The following is a 6000-nucleotide window of genomic DNA, read 5'->3' as shown; positions in this document are numbered from 1 at the left end:
TTCCCTTGGCTGCAGAATGTGAAAGATGGAAGAGCTCCTGAGGTCACCTAGTCTAACCCCTGCTCAGTGCAGGCATCTGCAGCATCCCTGATGGGCAGTGAAGGAAAGCGCACGCCCTCTGAGGCAGCCCATTTCATTGCCAAACTCCACTTACCAAGACGAGGCTCGGCCAAAGTCTGCTTCCTGGCAGACCTTCCATCCATTGGTTCCGGCCCTGTCTTGGAGCAACGCTAATGGCCCCCGCTGAACGAATGTTTCTCATGCTGGCTGCTAATCTCTGCAGCCAGGCTCTTTCCCCTGTTAATCATGCTCTTGGGATATTTTACGGTTAGCTTTTCCTTTTATAGTTAGTGTCTGCTCAGATGGCTTTTCTCAGTCCTTCGTTTTTACTGCTGTGCTTTACTGATCTTATATTTGTGTTTTTTAACCTTGCATCTTCCATTGAAACTTCTGATTGAAAAGTGGGCCATAAATGCTCTCAATAAATAGATGAATGTTTGATTTATTCATTTAGGAGCCCAGTAAGGGGCTTAGTGTGAGTCCCATAATTGTCCGCACCTCAAAACCTTTCAGCCGCCAATTCTATTAAAGTGAATGGAGACAGGGTTGCCTACAAGTGCCCAATCAACTTGGAACTTTTTAATCAGCATTTTTATTCAAGTGTAAATCACATTTTCAATATAATCAATAGGTATATAAAATATTATAACCTTTCCAACCAGCAAAGTGCATGCATTACATTAAAAATTCAATTACAATTAGCAGGCATCACAGGAGGTTCTCTGTGTTAATAATCATAGATTTATCTGATGGAGGTCATTATGCCATGGGGGTTCTTAGTATTCCTGTATCTGGGCTGGAACTTCGCTCCAGTTTCACGGCAGGGGATTCATGCTTGGATCAGCCTGTTCCCACTGCTCTTTCCACAGAAATAACCATGCCTGCTTCATGGCCATAAAGACAACCATGGGGAAGGGTAAAAGGGATGCTGAAAGGGGCAGGGACGACGGCAGCAGGAATTGGTCGGGGCAGCCAGAATACAACAGCTTCCTTTCCTTCCCATCTGAAGCACCACTCCTGGGGGGGCTGAAGGTTTAAACCCTTCTGAATGTCAGAAACACTCAGTTGTCTAGAAGCCTTCAGAATCTTTTTGTTGTTATTCAGTTGTTTTTTCAGCTAGCACTGTGTTTCAAAGGTAGTTGCAGCACGTGACTTATGGACCGATCTGTAGTTTTCTTTCCTGTTCTTTGGTATTAGTTGGCGAGGTCCCACCATCAGGGAAGTAAGCATTTCTTTGATTGGCAAAGGTTCAATAGGGCGGCTAAGGATAAGTTGGAACTTGGCTTAGATAACCTCTGCTCAAATGGCTGGGGCTTATTCTGTCTCATAGGAGGTTCTTTGGTCCTTTTGCTGATTTCATGGTTAGGTGGCTGGAAGGGATGGTGCTATGAGGAGAGAACCTGGGGCAGAAACCAGGGCTCCACTCGGCAGGAGGAGCTGGAGGGCCTCGTATGACATTTAGAGCTGGCCGGTTCTGCCTCTTTCAGACCAAGGCTAAACTCAGTTTCAGGGAAGCCTGTGGGGCCACGGTTCAGTAACGGAAGGCCAGAGGGGGTAGGGCTGGAGTACCAGCAAGGCCAGCCCATCATAGCCTCACTGCCAACAACTGTGCCTTGAGGGAGGCATCGCAACTGTTCAGAATGGGAATACAATCATACTAAAGCCAGATCCCCACCAAAGGATTGGTAGTGAGGGGAAAGGGGAGGGGCTCGGGAAAGGGGGAGTGGCCTTCCAGTGGGTCTGAGTCTCCATACCCCTGACTCGAAGTAAAAGAAGTGATGCATATTACCATTCCAAGGGCACCAGGAATCCACCTCGCAAGGCCAATAGGTCCACAAAACAACAGTAACGTTGATTTATTTTTAATGTATCGATGAGCCACGGATCCTTGAACCGTGTCTCTGACCAAAGAGTGACCCCTCACTGGCAGGTGAGATTTTGCATAAATTAGAGGCCGTTCCTCTTGTGCACTTACATGTTGTGGCACATGGAATGCCATGGGACCAGCGCCACCTATTTACTGGAACGGAGGTGCCTCGCTCTTTGCTACAGGGACATTTGGTGTAGAAACCATTATGGCAGGATCTTGTCCAATAAATTCTCGAAGCTGGTAGGGCAGAGTTATGAGAAGAATGTGGACTTTTGTGCCCAGGAGGCTTGGATTCAGATGCAAGCTGAGCCCGCTGGAAGCTGCTCTCTCAGCAGCCTTTCCACATCCTTGCGGTGCAGATGGAAGCAGTCAGGGCGAGCAAGCCCCATGCTTAGAATGCTGCATCCGTGATTGATAATGGCACCCCCCCCCACTTCTCTAATGTACTTGTGCAAATGTGTGGGGAGACCAGCCCAGTGACCCCTTTTGCGGCATCTGGTCCTGCCATCATCTGAGCTGAAATAAAAATTGTACAGCCGAGGAAGGCACCCACATTTCATGAGCCTTAAACAAGATCAAATAGAAAAGGGAAGAGACTTCAGCTGCATTTTATTTTCTTCATCGTGTGTACACTTCCAGAATGATAAATTGAGCAATATGCAAAAACACACATTCATCAGATTATTGCCAGAAGAAAGGGCACAAACCGTTATGATATTGATGATCTGTGATTGGATATTCCCATCTTGTTATTCTTCCTCCCTGTAGGCACTGTAGAAGCATCTGGTTGGCCACCATGTGAACAAAATGCTGGACTTGAAAAATGTCTGGTTTGATCCACTAGGGATCTTTGTGTTGCGGCTGCTGCTGCTGCTGTTAAAACACCCACAAGTGGCTCCATCTATGGCCAGAGAAGTTGCACTGAGCACTGAGCTGTTGAACCCCATTGTGTGCATGGGTGCATAACTATTTTACCATGTTTCCCTGGAAATAAGACCAGGTCTTATATTAATTTTTGCTCCAAAAGATGCACTAGAGCTTATTTTCAGGTGATGTCTTATTTTTTCATGTACAATCTACATTTATTCATTTATTCATGTACAAAAATCTACATTTATTCATGTACAAAAATCTACATTTATTCAAATACAAACATGCCATCTTCTTCTGAAACGTCATCATAACTCTCCAAACCCCGAATTGTGCTGCAACGGACATACTAAATGCGCCTGTCTGGCTGATGATCTTAACTGGGGCTTATTTTTGGGGTAGGGCTTATATGACGAGCATCCTGAAAAATCATGCTAGGGCTTATTTTCTGGTTAGGTCTTATTTTCAGGGAAACAGGGTAAATACTGTACCCCTCCACCCCCCATCAGTTGTGGTCTAATAGCAGTTTATGAGAAGCTGGATTGTGAAAACGGCCTAGCGTGGCAAGGCCTAAATGCGGCCCTCTCTCCATGCTGCAGTCCGCAGCTGTGTCGAAGTTTTGCTTCTTTTTAAATTTGGGAATTCAGATCACAGATCTTCCATGTCATGTGAGATTTGGCCCTCAGTCACCTGGGACAGCAACACAACAAATTTGAGGAACACGCCCTCAGATGGGTTAATGTCGGACAGGCTCCAAAATACCATGACCAGGCATTTGGCATTGTTTCTGGTTGCTTCCAAGGCAGGGGGCTTACAATAAGAAGAATGGGCATTTTTTCATTTTTAGGGGTTTTAAAGAAACCATCACAGCTCTCTCCTGCTGGGGAAATACAGTCATTTTTACAGTCTCCAAACATTCTGCCTTTAAATCTGAGGAATAAGGAATAAGCAAAATAAACGAATGTGAGAATCTGAGGAATACACACACACACACACACACCCACACACACAAAGCAAGGCCATGTCCATCTGATGTGCCAGGAGATCCAAGTGGCACAGCAGGTTGGTTATTTTAGCCACGGCATAAAGTATGTTAATGGAGCATGTCTCTAGCTGGTTGAAGCTGCCCTTTTCCGGTATTGCTGAGTTACCCAAATGATGCTGCAAAGACAGAAAGGAAGTGCTGGAAAACTGATGCCACTGATATTTGAATCCCTGAAGGTTCAGCAGCACAGAATGTTCAGCACTAATAGATGGAGCTGCCTGTTACGGGTGGTCTCTCTTCAGGTTGTTTGTGTGTCTGTGGGTGTCATCTTGTTGAATATACACAATCTCCTCACAGATAAAAATGGAGCCTGTCAGGAAGAAGGCCAGGGTAGATCCCTTCTCCTTGATAGGCTAGCTTTCTAAGGGTAGCTGGCCAGTCACATGACAGAGCACTCAGTTGTGTTGCCTTGCTCCTGCTCTCGAGGAGGTGGTCATGTTTGACATTCCGAGAGTGAAATGTGGCTAGATCAGGGGTGGACAATTTATGGCACTCCAGATATTTTTGCCTACAACTGGCAGTGTAGGCTGGGGCTGATGGGAGTTCTAGGTTAGAACACCAGGTGGGCCACAAGTTGCCCATCTCTGGGCTAGATCAACCTTTGCCTTCAGCTCTCCAGAGCTCTGGCAAAGGCTTCTCCCAGTTCTGCCCCTGAAGGTGTTTTTAAGAATCATTTGGACTGGCACGGAGCTCCAGCTCTTCTCCTTTGTCAAAGACGTGAGAGGAATGAAAACATGCAGTAGCATGTTTTCCAACCCCATTAAAAGAAGAGCACCTGTCCTAGGGAGCAGTGGTACAGTCAAGGGACGTTAAGACCCTCCACTTGGGCCCCTGTCTAGATGGGATTGTGTACTACTACAGAATGTGACCAGGTAGCCCTGCTGCTCTGGTGACTGGACTCCTGGCCTGGTGGGACCACCTTGAGGGAGCATCTGGGTACAGCTTGGTGTTTGCACTTCAGAGGGAAAACATAGGCTGCATGATGCGTCTCAGCCAATGCCAGGGTTTACCCTGTGTGGTTCATGAAAAGGCCTTCATCACAGGATCGTATCCAAATAGCTTGCCTGCTACACAGCCTTATGTTAGGATGGAGGGGGCGGGCTGGATGCCCTTTTGGAGGGCCATCGTGGGCTGTCACTCCATCTCCAAGGATGCAGATGGCTTGACACATGCTTGAATGGTTTATCAGACTGATTTGTTCAGCGATGGGATAAAATATATTCCTGTGGGTTCCTTCAGAAATTTAGAAAGACTACAGAAGAGACATGCAGAATTATTTCATTTTGTCCCATGGATCTTGTCTTGCCCATGCCTGTTTCACTCCAAGGGAACCTGTTTGGAGACTGAAGTCCAACTGTGAAAGGAAAGGAGGGGGTGTTTCGAAGATAAACAATGCACCCGAATAGGGGCTGTCCAAGTTATTCCCTGGAGCAATTTAAATAGGAGATTCTAACAGAGGGATCATCCATTGTCTTTGATGGGGCCGAGATAATGTTAAATGATGGATTATACTGCCCTGAAGCAATCCATGACACCCTTCGTCAAAAATTGCTAAGAAAGGTAGAGACAAGATATGATTTTCAGAATGTGGTCATGCATGTGTGTACACGTGTTAGATATTAGGAAACATGCTGCATTTCGTTTGGGGAATGATGCCCCAAGAAAACCAAATTATATAAAATGATGTGTAAGTTAGCTCTCTATGGACACACGTACCACACTCTTCTGGGTCAACTGAAATCAAAGAGAGAACCCCGTTTTCATTTGTGCAAGATTTAGATTAACACCTTCGGATAATCAACATGCTAATTAGAATCCCCAACAAAAGACCTCGTACAGCCCAGTCCTATGCCTATTTACTCAGAAATAACTCCCCGTGGGTCTTACCCTCAAGTCAAAGTGAAGGTTTTTTCCTTGAGTAACAAAGAAATATAAAAAAGTAAACATAGAACAATAAATATTATTTCGCACCCACAGAAGAGCGAATATGTTGTTCTGGTTGTTGCAATAAGAGGAGAGCTGATCTTAAGAACAAGCACCGGTCAACACATTTCTAACGCAGATTTCTTTTGTAGATTGTTCCTCCATCAAATTCATTTCCAGCCATAACACCACCCGCACAAGCAAAGAACAACTTTTTAGCTCGCTGTATGAT

The sequence above is a fragment of the Varanus komodoensis genome, unplaced genomic scaffold (genome assembly GCF_004798865.1).
Source record: "Varanus komodoensis strain SLA01 unplaced genomic scaffold, ASM479886v1 scaffold29_1, whole genome shotgun sequence".
In the NCBI taxonomy this organism is placed as follows: Eukaryota; Metazoa; Chordata; class Lepidosauria; order Squamata; family Varanidae; genus Varanus; species Varanus komodoensis.
The sequence above is the reverse complement of the archived record's forward strand: the minus strand, read 5'-3'. Positions refer to the sequence as shown.